Raw genomic sequence first — 14016 nt, 5'->3', positions numbered from 1 at the left:
TATGTTAAATTGTGTATATGATGCACAGCGCACGTGTGACATACGTCATTACTATATGTATATGTAAAATTAGGCTCGCGGATTGACTCGTGCTATGTATATGGGCCTAAAATTTTTTTTTTTTTATTAATACTACTGCGGATGAATATAACTACATTCCCGATGGATCGAAAGAAAGCTGTATTGCAAGAAGTATGCAGAGAAAAACTAAAACAGCACAAACTAGTTCAAATATAGGCCTATAAATCCGGAGTATTTTACATGATGTGATTGAAGAAAAGGACTATATGTTCTGTGCTGTTGCCATACGCAATATTCCAACACAAACTACCAATTTTTTCCTCTCCACGCAGATGCTGTGAATCTTTTATACTATACTCATTCTGGGATGCATGGACTTTGTGAAGGCCTTGGACGGAGTATCCTTGATGATAACTTGTGACGCAGAAAAGTCTGTTTATTTACATAACAAGACAATGTTTATTCTCTAACAGTACAAAAGAATGACTAACCTGTGAATTCTAACTGAGGTAAATGGGCAAGACGCCGTATATTTCATTGGTTTACCGACATACCACGCTGTTGTCACTGCTTGGGTTTTGTTCTCTATCCTGCAGTCTTTTAAACCATTATGCTGTGTTATATTTTTATTATATATACCCTTTTTACTCGTTTACATTATACCAGCTCATGTATGGCTACCTTGAAGACGCTGCCATAGATATACATGTATGTATAGGTCTATTTTTGTCGGGGAAATCCTCACGTGTATATGGGCACACCATTCTGCCACGGCTACCCAGTGTACTGGATCCTATAAGGCGAAAGCGCCCGAATTTCCAGTTTAGTTTGCCCGGTGTATACATTGTAATTTATAGGCGGAACGAAAACGATAGGTTTTCATTTTATTATCCTTTTATGCCCAAACGGGAAGGAAGCTAACATCCGTATATCAACTGGACTCGAACTTGATATATACAGTTCTATACAGAGATTCTAAAAAAATTGTTGTATTGCTGCTTAGGTGAAAATTCTGTCAATCTACATTAGACATGAGCCTGAGAGTGCTTTAATCCTCTCTATTTGGTTTGCTTCCCTCAACGATTATGGCTCTATGATGTGTTAAGCACAAAATAATGAATGTATGCATGGGATGTTATAAACATCTTAATTATGCTATGAGTACTGTTGCATGTTTACACTAGAAGGACCTGCTATGTTATACGTATGGACGTTTATACAGCTATCAGAAGCGGAAACCTCTGTGTTTGTACGGAACGAGAAAGCCCTAGATTTCGTGCTCCTGCGGAGATTACGGCTAAATCGCGTGCTTGGGACTCTCATAGAAAAATCAATGCCTCTTGTGGGTTGATATGGTTCCAATGACGCACTGTTCAGAACACATACAGCCCATGGGCTTTGCCCCCTTCTCTTGGCCTTGCACCCGGCGTATGCCCGTAACAACGATTGTCATTGATTATTCTATCTCTCTACCAACTATATCTGAGTGTGTGTGCGTTTAAGTGAGAGGCAAGATTGGACTCGTCACTGTGCATATATCTGTTCACTATATTTACCTCGTTAGTCCGATGTAATTGGTGCACATGGCGTCATTTGTACCAACCATTATCACACATCTGTCTGTCTGTATTTATGTACACAAGTAACTCAAAGGTGTATAACCATTATATAGGCTTCGTACTTCTCCACCGACAACACATCGATCTCTGGGAGTTGTAGATATGTTCCAATTTATTCCAACTGTATATACGCATGGGCCAATGCATGTACATATGTAGAAAGACAGTTTTCAGTTTAAACGTGGACAGATAGTAATCTAGCCTACATCCATCCGATGCATCTGTGGTCTATTTCTTTCTGAGAGCCCCCCACATTCAACGTAACAACATAAGCTCGTCCATGTTGAACGTCCATGTTATTGTAAGGAAAATGAAGTTAGAATACCTTTTCTAATTAAAGTCCATAAGCCCGGTTTCGACGGCAAGAACACATTCCCTCGGGTTACGTCATAAATATTAAAAAAATCAGTGGCATGCTGGCTATTGGGCGGAGTTCAACATGTTTTGACGGAGGTCGACACCAGTTACCTAAACTGCTATCGGTGTTTCTGTAAACTCTGTTTCTAAAACTGTCATATTTGAAATTGTTAACACGTTTAATATAACGTTAATAAATGAATTTTGTTTTATCTCTTGCAGTATATGATCTCATGGTAGTATGGCTTTAAAGCTGGATGTTAGGAAATTTTGTTTGAAACACAATGTAGCCTATTCGCTGAGGGTGTAGTGTACCTTGTGTTACTGCGTGGAGTTTGTTCTAACCGCATGTTGGTGCACCTATTAGAAAACAAATAACTTACCATTACCCAACGTGCCACTGTTTTTTTAAAAAATAATTATGACGTCACCCGAGGCAGTGAGCTCTTGGTGTCGAAACTAAGCTTATACAGTTTAACGTTATAAATTACAAAAGTGTTCGAATTTGATTTTCTTTGCAAGAATATGGACTTCCAACATATCCATGTGTACAGCTTGGGTTGTTATGTGTCACTGACTAAAGGCATTTTTGGTAGGGAGAATTTTACAGAGCGCTGAATATAGGCGAATCTCTAAAAAATAGACTATAAAACATCACATCTTGTACGGGCGAACATTGCTATACTGTCTCCTCATCCAGGAGAATGTCTCAGTTCACCTTTTCGGTTGTTGTACATGCATATCGTAATGTTAACCGGCAAAGATTGCTACACTCCTTCCTCATCCAGGAGAATGTCTCAGTTCACCATTTACCGGCCCGGATAGCACAGCTGGTAGAGCGTCCGCTTCGGGACCGGTAGATCCAGGATCAATCCTTGATCGAGTCACACCTAAGACTTTAAAAGAGGAAGTTGTAACTTCCTTGCTTGGCGTTCAGCATGAAGGGGATAGTGCAACCCGTATCAGTATAATGGCTCGGGCGGGGCGGCTTACTTGCCTTCGGTAAGTCGACACAGTGAAGCAGCACTAGATAAAAGAGCGGTGGAAATCCGTCCTGCTGCAAGGAGGCACATTACACCTACATGCACCCTAAGGATTCCTTCGTCGTCGTATGACTGAAAAATTGTTGAGCACGACGTTAAACCCCAAGCACTCACTCACTCACTCAGTTCACCATTTCGGTTGTTGTACATGCATATCGTAATGTTAACCGGCAAAGGTTGCTATGCTGATTCCTCATCCGGGAGAATGTCACAGTTAACCACTTCGGTTGTTGTACATGCATATCATAATGTTAACCAGCAAACATTGCAGAGGTATTGAAGATTCTCAGTGGCTGAACGCAATCAATACATCTGTTGTTTTCCTCATCCAGGAGAATGTCCCCGTTCAATACATCTGTTGTTTTCCTCATCCAGGAGAATGTCCCCGTTCAATACATCGGTTGTTTTTCCCCATCCAGGAGAATGTCCCAGTTCAATACATCGGTTGTTTTTCCTCATCCAGGAGAATGTCCCCGTTCAATACATCGGTTGTTTTTCCTCATCCAGGAGAATGTCCCCGTTCAATACATCTGTTGTTTTCCTCATCCAGGAGAATGTCCCCGTTCAATACATCGGTTGTTTTTCCTCATCCAGGAGAATGTCCCAGTTCAATACATCGGTTGTTTTTCCTCATCCAGGAGAATGTCCCAGTTCAATACATCGGTTGTTTTTCCTCATCCAGGAGAATGTCCCCGTTCAATACATCGGTTGTTTTTCCTCATCCAGGAGAATGTCCCCGTTCAATACATCTGTTGTTTTCCTCATCCAGGAGAATGTCCCCGTTCAATACATCGGTTGTTTTTCCTCATCCAGGAGAATGTCCCAGTTCAATACATCGGTTGTTTTTCCTCATCCAGGAGAATGTCCCAGTTCAATACATCGGTTGTTTTTCCTCATCCAAGAGAATATTCCCAGATCGCTACATCTGTTATTTCTCCCATTCAGGGAAATGTCCTAGCTCACTACCTCGGTTGTTTTTCTCACTCGGGGAATATCCTTGGTCGCTACCTCTATTGTTTCCTCATCTGGGGAATGTCCCAGGTCGGTACCTCTTTTGTTTTCCTTATCCGAAGGAATATCCCAGCTCTCTACGTCGGTTGTTTTTTCTCGTCCAGGGGAATATCCCAGCTCTCAAGGTCGATTGTTTTTCTCATCCGGAAAAATTTCCCAGCTCACTACATCGACTGTTTTCCTCATCCGGGGGAGTCCCAGCTTACTACATCGGTTGTTTTTCTTATTCGGAAAAATGTTTTTCTTATCCAGAAGAACGATCCATCTTACTACCTTCGTTTGTTTTTCCTCATCCAGGCGAATGTCCCAGCTCACTATATCTCTTGTTTTCCTAATCCGAAATAATGTCCCAGCTCACTACATCGGTTGTTGTTCCTCATCTGGGGGAATGTCCTAGCTCACTACATTAGTTGTTGTTTCTCATCCGGGGGAATGGCCTAGCTCACTACATCGGTTGTTGTTCCTCATCCGGGGGAATGTCCCAGCTCACTACATTAGTTGTTGTTTCTCATCCGGGGGAATGGCCTAGCTCACTACATCGGTTGTTGTTCCTCATCCGGGGGAATGTCCCAGCTCACTACATTAGTTGTTGTTTCTCATCCGGGGGAATGGCCTAGCTCACTACATCGGTTGTTGTTCCTCATCCGGGGGAATGTCCCAGCTCACTACATCGGTTGTTGTTCCTCATCTGGGGGAATGTCCCAGTTCAATACATCGGTTGTTTTTCCTCATCCAGGAGAATGTCCCAGCTCACTACATCAGTTGTTTAACGCCGTCGTGTAAATGAAATATTCCTGAGTGTGGCGTAAAACACCAATCAAATAAATAAATAAAACTCGTTTGTCCTCGGTAAAACGACGGATTGGAGTAATTTCCAACTCACAAGGACCAGACATCATACAAAGGCAAAGTTAATCACATGCAGACTTTGCCTAAGCCAAAGGAGCCCATGGGCGGCACAGGAAGGAGTCAGGCGATGGTAGTTCTATAAAATTCAAACGATCTGAAGATACTCACAAATGAGAGTTTCTAAAAATATATTTTTTCTGAAAGGCAAATCTTAAATATAAAAGAATATGATAGGCTGGCATTTTATGGCTTCTCAGGAATGCGAGTTATGCCATGTCAAAATTCACCAGTATTTGTGCTTCACATCTGATCTGATCGGTTGTCTACTTGTGACGTCATACGATGCACTGAAGAAGCACTTTAAGTGCTTACATTAAACCCAATCATTCCCTGAAGTCAGCAGTTTTCTGTGATGACAGCAGGACGCAAGGAATGTTCTACACCAAGGATGAAATTATGCAGTATCCAAATCATGTACTATGTTAGTTAATACGTTGGTGATGTATGTCACCATGTAAGTCAGTTGCGCTTAGATTGCCACTGTTTAGATATCCAACGTGGTCATCTAATTCAGCACGATCAAGGCATTGTCCTTAGCCCTGCCAGTTAGTGGAATTAAACATCGTTATGAAGCAGAGCGTCAGGATTACCAGCGTGAAGAAGACGAAAAGTAAATGCCATTAGAGGGAATTAGATACATGATTACACCAACGTGAAGAGCATTATGGTCTCGCTGCAGTGAGATGTTACCATCAAAAGTATCTTCCGCTTCACATTTCGGCTTACTCATTTTGTTGTAGGACGTCTTAGAGCCGAGAACAAATTACAAACTACCCTTTCTTTCGCCATAAAAACGAAGACAGATGACAGTATTGGATACAGTATTGATTGATTTATCTATTTATTTGATTGATGTTTTACGCCGTACTCAAGAATATTTCACTTATACGACGGCTTCCAGCATTATGGTGGGAGGAAATCGGACAGAGCTCGGAGGAAACCCACGACCATCCGCAGGCTGCTGGAGGACCTTCCCACGTACGGCCAGAGAGGAAGCTGGACTTCTGGGTCATTACGCTACACTAACGCGCTAACCAACTGAGCAATGGAGGAATGATACAGTATTAACCATAAAAATATGAAACACTTGTTACACATGAGGACAAGCATGAGGACAAGCTAGTCTGAACTACAATCGATGCTGTGCAACAATGGTGTTTGCTTGAACAGTTTTAAAGGTACAGAGCTGCGTTTTATATGTTTAAAGAGGGAGCGTGTCAAGATTGAAATCCGGCATTCGTGTATCACTCGTAGACTATAAAGGGACGTTCCGAGTCAAATATAATCGTGCGACCCATTTCCAAAGGAATCTAAATCTCCAGCTCCCAAAGAAATTTGTAAGAAATAATATAAAAATACATAAACTTTAAATTAAAAAAGTTTAAAATAAGCTCAAAGCATATAAGAGACAACCCTTCATTGGTATTCAATGATGCACTGATATTAAATATATAATTGAAGACTTACAGCATAGAGGGTAAGAACAGAGCAGCGACGACCGTGTGATAGCTGGCAAATGGTCACACGTAACCAGTAAAACCAGAACAGCGACGAACGTGTGATAGCTGGCAAATGGTCACACGTAACCAGTAAAACCAGAACAGCGACGACAGTGTGATAGCTGGCAAATGGTCACACGTAACCGGTTAAATACGGCCTCTTCTCAATTTACCGCAGTCAGGCTTTTATTCTAACTGATCATGTAAATGCATCAATAGCAACTTACACGCCCCCTAGCACTATGGCTTAAGAAGAAATAGGTAGGAAAAAAATACGCAGTGATATTATTTCCAACTTATTAAACGCCATTGATCTAGAATTACTCAAAATGTTGTGTTGTCATCATATTTAACATACAATCACATTAAAATACAAAGGAATTAGACTTCGGTGTTGCTTAGTCCACCACACGTAACCGGTGAAATACGACCTCTTGTCAATTTACCTCAGTCAGGGTTTAAGGCAGTCAGTATTATAGGGATATTTTCCAATTCAAATTTCAAACTCGTACGCCGTACTTCCAGGTCGAATGCAAATACAGGTATCTTAGTCCAGCTTTGATTGCAACATGCATGCTTATACACCACCAAGCCCTGAGTTAAGTGTAATAAGATACAACAATGGCACAATTCGCTAAAAATCCTGAATTCTCTCCAAATTTGTCGAAAAGAGTGCAGGCATCACCTTGTCGTTGCTGCTCTTGTTTTACTATATAAGCTGTAAATCTTTTATTTGGTATACCCGTATTAGCCAGTGTTGGTTGACAAAGCAACCCCGAGGCCCGGACCATTACCATTTTATTTATCTATCTAGTTATTTATATATTTATTTGATCGATGTGTCGTATTGATTTGTGTGGTATTCAATAATATTTTGCTTATACGACAACAGGCATTATGGTGGGAGGAAACTGAACAGAACCCGGGGGAAAACTCCCGACCATTCGCAGAACAGATGTTATTAAATGTAATAACATAGCATTTTGAGTAATTCTAGACGAGTGACGTCCATGACCCACGACCATCCGCAGGTTGCTGTCAGACCTTCCCACTTACGGCCGGAGAGGAAGCCAGCATGAGCTGGACTTGAACTCACAGCGACCGCATTGGTGAGAGACTCGGGGTCATTGCGCTGCGCAAGCGCGCTAACCAACTGAGCCACGGAGGCCCCCTCACAGATATAAATCTAATGTGTATGTAAACTATGTACATATTCATATGCGCAAATCCATACGTCTGTGCAAATAATGATTCATATTACATATGTTCAAAACATTTTTACATATGTTATAAAGTTTTCAACTTATGTAAAAGTGAAACGAGGCTTTTAGTCGTATGCAAAAATATTTGTGCATAATTATGCGAACGAAGGGGGATAACTCTCAGTGGCATGTTACATCGTGATCTCGTTATATTTATGTATATTGTTACTCCCCTTTCACAGCCCGAGATAAAGTTAAAAATCTGACCCGCCAAACCTTATTAACATGCGTTTTAATGATTTTGCTAGTTCTACCTGGGGTGGGCATCTGAAGATCTTTAGTGAACCATCTCTCTTTCCGGATTCTCGAAACTGTTCCGCGACCTTTTCCATGCCTGATTTCAGATACTCCAGACACTTTGGGCTGTCTGATAATCTGTCTGTATTTACATGTGAATTTGTAGCTGTTCTCCTTTCCTTACAGATTTTGGGTCGATTTTCGACCCCTTAGAGTAGTAACATTTTTCTGATTCAGTGCTCTTCAGTAAGTCAAGTATTTTGTGGCAGAGGGCGCCACCAATTCTATATGAAGTTCACTTACTGAGATCCAATTTGTTTTCCGCAGGAGTTGAAGTGAAATTTGCCTGTGTCCCGGCTCATGTCAGGGGTCCGGGAAATAAAGATGCTGACAGGTTGGCTAACGAGGTACTGTTACTCCCTGATATGTTTGTTCCAGTTAAACTGCCGACTGAGGACATTGTGAACTGCACCAAATTACTTTGTCTCTTTATGGCATTTAAGATTGTCTAACTGGAGTGCAGCAAGTGATGGTCGATTTAGTTATCACTTGCAACCGTTTGTCTGTAATGCTTTTACTCAACTAAGAAATCGCAAATCTGATATACTCCTTTTTCGGATTCTTTCGGGAATATGCCCATTACATGCACGTCTGCACAGATTAAATTTACACACTACAGGACTATTTGACCATTGCCAAGCGGAAGAATCTTTGATCACTTGACTTAGGTGTTACAAATTCAGACAGTTTCGTTTTAAGACACAACAGCGGGTAGCCTCACTTGGAATTCATCACCTTACAATGCGCGGTTTGTTTGCCCCAGAGTAGAACAGTACCAGAGTTCTCCATGCATTTTCGGAGTTTGTTGTGTCCTTTGGAAGATTTTAATTTTTTTTTTTTATCTTGTTTTCCTTTTTATTTTGTAATTCTAGTTATAAGAATAACATGGAATATACAGATTTCGCTGACGCCCAGACGGCTTTGGTGAAAATCAGTCCCACCTTTCATAGCCAACAATACGCGATAATGGCAAAACTGTATCTTTTGATTTCATTTGTGCGGCAAGGAAAAATATGCCTTGATCCGCAGCATGGGTTCTTCTTGACAGCACAAAACAATCGAGCTGTTCGACACCTCAGTGGTCGTAGTTCGAGTTGAAAGATATTTTCGTATACCAGTCGTCAATAATGTGAATAACAATTTCCCAAACAACGTGAAACACAAACCACTAAAGATAAAAGACTACAGCACAGAGATGGTGTGATTGTTGTCAAATGGTCATACGTGTTACCTGTGAAATCCGGTTTCTTGTCCATTACCTCAGTGTGTAAATGTTCAACTGTTCATGTATATGTTTAAAAAAAGCAATATACACGCCCCCTAGCATAATGGCTTAAGCAGAATAAGGCAAAAAAAAAGTAGCGATGTTAAAAGCAATTTAATAAACGCCACGGGTCTAAAATGGTGTGTAGCCGGTTGCTGTGAGTCCAGCCTATCCTGTCTTCCTCTCCGATCGTACGTGGGAAGGTTTTCCAGCAACCTGGTCGTGCCAATGGCCGGTTTCTTCCCACCATACTGCTGGCCGCAGTCGTGTAAGTGAAATATCCTTGGGTACGGCGTAAAACACCAACCAAATAAAGAAATAAATCAAGATGCTGTGGTGTTGTCACATTTAAATACACAATCACATTAAAACAATGTAAAGCAGCAGGCTTCTTGGAAATGTTTACTGCACCAGCAGAATCCTGGTTTATGTTGAAATTGTTTTAAATACTTTCGTTTCATCACATTTAATAAATAGTATCAAGAAAGCACTTCTGAGCCGTTTACGTCACAATTTAAGGCTGTGGGGGCAAGCGTTTTAAGACCTATTGCTTACTCAATATATCCATTTTAATATCTAAAGAAGACAAGCACAGAGCTGCAAAGACTGTCTAAAGACTTAATAGAACAGACCACTTTCAAATAAAGCACGCACCATCTAAAATGCCATTTCACGCTGATTTCTAAAATGTTTTGAACTTTTTTTTACATTTGTTTAACAGTGGATAAAATGCAAAGAAAGATTAGCTCTGCAGGTTGACGTTTTGGATAATACAGAGCCCGTGGAAGCAGATTGGCGTTACTCATTCTTTTTAACCGCTAAATATGCTCTGATTGTCTTATTTCTGCATTCAACAAGAATAAACATGTAGAACTACATCTTTGGTTGTACTTTTATTAGAAATATAACATTTTAGATTATGTTTAAAGACTAAACAGAGTCTGTGACGTCACTCTGCTTCAGCCTTGGCCCTATTATGACGCAAAACGTACACCTCGGAAAACTAAATCGGAGATCTGTTTCATACTTCCCAACTTAGTTCTCCGAAGCACCATGTTAATGTAGAAGCTAAGTTGCGAACATGGCCAACCGATCTCAGAGCTACTAGAACCCGGATGATTTTTTTTTTAGCATTTTACACTATAGAAGTATATTTGGAATCTGCGGGAAATGGTCTTTCAGACGATTCGTACTTTATTTAATGTTGGTCTACCTCTTAAGTGCGATCCGATTATAAGATCGATTTGGATCCGTGCAGAAATACAATTAAAATAACATACATAATGCTACCCAATCGAGTACAAAATGTTTATTTCCTAATTCGAACCCGTCTGGTTCAAGAGTGTACAAGTTATAGACAACAACGACAACATAACTGGCTCTATGTATTTATATATTTTACACAACACGTAATATATATATCTGTTTTCATTTTCTGAAGAAAACTCAGTAAACATTGACTTATGTCCAAAGCAATACTTAGGTTTAACTTCTGCTTGAATTCGGACAGAAGGGAATGGCGAAATACATTTAACTCTAATGCGTATCTCTCAAATGGCTATAATGAGTTAATATTTGCGCAAAGCACAGGGACATAATAGATTCCAAATGGAATATATTTACTGTATTTACTAGACATCCGCCATCAAGAGTTTACAGGTAAATTTTCTCTGTCGTCATGACGGGAGTAAGCCAAATATATTGTGATATTACGGGACAGGCTGCTTGGAACTACGGTTCTCTGGAATGTACACATTTTGCTGACGAGTGTTTTCTTCTAAAACCATTCTTCCATGCAGACTTACGGCGAATAGCGAGGACAGATACGTGACATGACGGGAGTAGGCCTTATATATTCTAACATTACGGAATAGGCCACTTGGAACTACAATTCCCTGAAATGTACACATTTGGCTGAAGTGGGTCTTCATCTAAAACATTATTCCATGCTTGCTTACTGCCAACAGCGATAACAGATACGTGTAAGCTTAACACTGGTGCCTGAACAAATGATAAACTTGTGGACATTTTTGGATCTAACCTACATGTCAGTTAATCAGAACTCTTCAACTCAAAATGAGAGATCCGGTAACAACACATCTACAGTATATATTACATACTTATCTGGACAAACAACTTTTTTTTTCGAAACAGAAATGACACACTACTGTAACGAGTGTTGTAAGTGCAACGGTGTCTACGTATGTACAACAGCTCTGTATATGTACAATCTGTGTACCATGGGTAGGTAATGCATTCACAACATCCGGTAAACATGAGCTTGTAATGGTATTCATAACATTGTATAATACAACGGGATTTATCACCAGTATGGCTAACGGTAAGGTTTTGTAAGTTTCTATACATAACAAGAACAATAACAGTATTAGATGTCTTCAGAGAATACATAATATGGTACTGTTATGCATATCACGTAAATTAATATCGTACCATGATTATCTTAAATAAAAAACAATAACTTTACCAACTTCACATTTTTGTTTCTTACATCTTTGAAACATCTTCATAGTGACAACTGAGAAACTTTTAGATCCGTCTTATACCACTCTGTTTGCAAGGAATCGTGGACGTGGATGATACGTAATTTAGTCCAGTATTTATTTTGTACCTAAATTTTGATATTTAAATTTTTTTTTTATCTCAAGTCGAAGATAGGGTAATACAAAGGCAAACGGTAATCTGCTGATTCATATGTTAAGTAGCATATCTGAAGCAATAACAAACAGTGTTGCGCCTTTCGAAAACAGCTTTTAACAATTTCAGCCTTTCCACTTAACACAGACTGGGCTTGGCTATCAGAGTGTGGAAATTTCCCCAGCGAACCTCCACATGACATTGTGACGTAGAGATGCTCACCGGAAAATCCCCACACGACATTGAGACGTGGAGATGCTCACCGGGAAACCTCCACACGACATTGTGACGTAACATGCTAATGAAGAACCCCAATAGAAACACTGTACTAGTATCTATATGAAATGTATCTACTGTAACGCCCTACACCTAAACGTTGCAGGAAAACATCCCAGTTTGCTTCTTTCAAAATAAAACATTCGTGGAATTGTGAGTGTAAACAGTCGCCAATATATGTGACATATTCTAAAAACAAACTTACCACGCAATTAAAGCTTCGACCAATGGCACGATGATTTGAAACTTCACGACAGGACGCTTATGTTCTTAACACATTAAATACTTGTTCACAGTTTACAATTATGGTGAGAGAACCAAATGAATGAATTCGTAATGTGCGAAATGCAAAACAAGAAATGCATGTTTCATCCAATGTAAATGTACATGCTTTTGTCGAAACAGTTTGTTACCTTTTTACTAGCTTTTCACTACAATGGATTGGGAGGTTTTAAATTGCAAAGTTCTTAAGCGGGCGTAGAACGATCTTGTGACACAGAGCAACTTGGTTTGGTCGACTCGGAGCAACTGGAAGTATCCAGATATATTCAGATTCGTCAATTTACACGCAAGGTAACTGAATCTTAATTGTGAGACACCACCAGAAGTTCATCATCGCAAAATTTTCTCACATTTTGGACATAAGCGTTACTCGTTGGTCGACTTTGTTGTGATGTGCTTTAGACGTTATTTATCAACAATGCTGGGAACAAATTCTTATGACGTCAGGTAAAATTCGAAAATCTATGTTGATACAGTGTATATATTTTTTGTGAAAAACAAAATGGACTCTAGCTGAACATGGCGCGAAGTATACGGCAAAAATCTGCAATCTTTAAAATGCTAGTGGAAACATGATTAGTCTTACATAACAGATATTACATGATATTTTCCCATGACTATGGATATCCCGATGTGAATGAAAATGTTAATCATTTATTGAGAATATCATCTGATAAAATGTTGCTCGAGGCTACAGACGATAATGCCGTGTATATAAACAGTCACTCTCCAGAGGAAGGGTATACGTGGGTTTTAGGTTAGATGGTATATTTGTAATATTTTCGTAGTCAACATCGTACTGACGATAAATTTCCTCTAACCTTAAGCCGATCTTCTCTGCTTTTCAATATACTGGCATGTTGAATGTATTACAGCAAAATATTACTGTCACTTCTACACATCTATCTGCCACTTCACAACCTGTATTTACAGTCGTCTCTGTACTGCATCGACAGCACGTGATGGAGGTGACGGATATGTGCATCTATCTTTCAGTGTAGTAAATCAGTATATGTTTATGTATACTAATTAGTTGTAATAAATCACTATCTGATTATTATTTATTGCTTCAACACATCAAAAAATCAACGAGGATCAGAAATTCATGTAAAAGGCAAACAAAATCCAACGATATATTATAACAATATTCTATGAATAACTGTAAACATTGAATATCCAACAATGATATAGGAAAATGCGTCAACAATAAATCGTTACGGTATGGTTTCCATGGCGCAAGTATCCTACTCTGTCACACACGTTAATCTTTCTCTACAGTAACGACAAAAAACTTCCATAATGAAATGGTGACTGGTAAAACACTTTTATATATAATCTGAACGGTGACTATAATTCATTTCTGGAATAAGTACAAATCATGGTTTAATACAAAAAGGTACAAAAGTGAAAACACCGATAAAGATTTTTCTCTTTTTTTTTTTTTACAATTTCAACACACATCGTGCCAACTATTACAAATGACTTGAAATACTATATAACCGTTGTAAAAACACCAGTCTA

The sequence above is a fragment of the Liolophura sinensis genome, chromosome 10, assembly GCF_032854445.1.
Source record: "Liolophura sinensis isolate JHLJ2023 chromosome 10, CUHK_Ljap_v2, whole genome shotgun sequence".
Taxonomy (NCBI): domain Eukaryota; kingdom Metazoa; phylum Mollusca; class Polyplacophora; order Chitonida; family Chitonidae; genus Liolophura; species Liolophura sinensis.
The sequence above is the reverse complement of the archived record's forward strand: the minus strand, read 5'-3'. Positions refer to the sequence as shown.